This window comes from Typopeltis vanoorti, chromosome 2 (assembly GCF_054136105.1).
Source record: "Typopeltis vanoorti isolate ZY-2024b chromosome 2, IOZ_Tvanoo_1.0, whole genome shotgun sequence".
Taxonomy (NCBI): domain Eukaryota; kingdom Metazoa; phylum Arthropoda; class Arachnida; order Uropygi; family Thelyphonidae; genus Typopeltis; species Typopeltis vanoorti.
This window is the reverse complement of record NC_143550.1, coordinates 117,198,585-117,200,408: the sequence shown is the minus strand read 5'-3', so window position 1 is coordinate 117,200,408 and position 1,824 is coordinate 117,198,585.

The window sequence follows — 1,824 nt, the reverse complement described above, 5'->3', positions numbered from 1 at the left end:
ATCCAACCTGCTTGCCGAAGGGAATTTATAAACCGTGGAGGGAATGCAAGTAGTTTTTGCGAAAGAGATAATGTCGTCGAGCAGGAATATCTCATGGTGTATTTCTGATTCATCGTTGTTGGATAACGGGAAGGCAGACGAGATGGGGCTTTCTGAAAAACGTATCACCTGAATTTGAAGCATTTAAAAATTGTTTGTAGTAGAAAAGGAAATATTTGAATCGCTAACTGCTGAAAATGGACATGTCCATGTTTTTTTTTTTAATTTTAATTAATAAAAAAGCGTTTTTAAGAAGCAATAAAAACTGAAAGAGTAAATAGTTAGCTAACAAACACTAAGTTAGCAATTTACTTTATTCTATTCCCTTCACAAAAAGATGTATCAAAGCAAACAGATTATCAGCAGAACAAAATTATTACAAAGACTTAATACGTTAAAAGAAAGTCGATACTAACGAAACTTCAGAGCCGATTTGTTAAATACCGAAGTTGATCAGTGAATGAAATCGGTACCAAAACTGATTCAGTACAAAACCATATGTTCTAATATATAAACAGAAAAATGGTGTGATAATATATTATTAAAATACTCTGGAACAGAAAAAGATTTTCAAAATTTTTCTTTTTTTAAGTACGTTACTATTTTAGTATTTATTTAAATACAAGAAAAATTTGCACAGAAGTTAAGTGTCTTTTCAACTATATGTATGCAAAACTTCCTGAATAGAATTAATATACTGTCTATTACGAGACAATCTTTTTGCTCTCTCCTTTTGGTAAATTGGTAGGCAGCTGCCCTCCACATTTCCTTACCAACATTGCTGAATGCATGCTTGCGGCATGCTAGACGAGAAGTGATGTTCCTAATGCTAACTAGTATTTTTCTATATGTACTGGCGTGTAGATTTTCTATGGTAAATTGCGATGAGTTACTTAAAATTCGGTTAAAACTTCTGGTTAAAAAAATAATTACCTGTGCTAAACTAACTTTCATATTGGCTAAAAAATGCTTAAATGGTGACTCGTTTAGTCGGTATCGCTAATCGAATCTTTAATTTTTGCAATTTTTGTCTGTTTATTTTTGCAAACTCAAAAAGGTTTTAAATTTACGAAGTTCGGTTCAAACTTTATATTTTTTTGTGTTTCGCATGCTTACGTAGCGAGTATGAGCGATAGGACATTAGCGGAGAGTAGAGAAAATGGGGACATGCGTACCGATATGTATCAGACAAATCCAGTAAAAGTCGCTAGTAATAGCTCTGCGTTCAAATCCAACATTATGTTGGATTTGAACGTTACGGAGTATGAAATTGTTTTTAACGTGAATTCATAGTATTATTTTTGAACTTTCAAAATCATTGTGGACCGTTGGTTGAATACTGGAAGAATATAAAATCAATATTGCAATTCAAGTCAAATTAGAAGCACGAAGCGGAAAAATCTCTCTCAAATTCGTCCCAAGATAAACTTCAAAAAAATTCTAAAATTTATTCGGGCGGTCAAAATGTCGCAAATAAAACATAAAACTGTTCAAAGAAATGGTATGAAATCGAATATTAAAAAAAAAAAAGAATATAGTGAACATTATATTAAATTGTTTTTCATTTATTGGAGAGGTGTATCCAAGCCAGAAGTAAAACACTACATTTCGAGAAGTACTCGAAATTTAATGTTTTTATAAGAAGTTCCTAACAAGAACAATAATCTGAGAGGTTCCTAAAATACATTACACAGACGCTTCATGGTTTACTAATACTGCTACCCACAACTAGCTATTCAGAGTCTGATGCACTTGTTATTAAACTTTAAATTAATCTAGTCACCA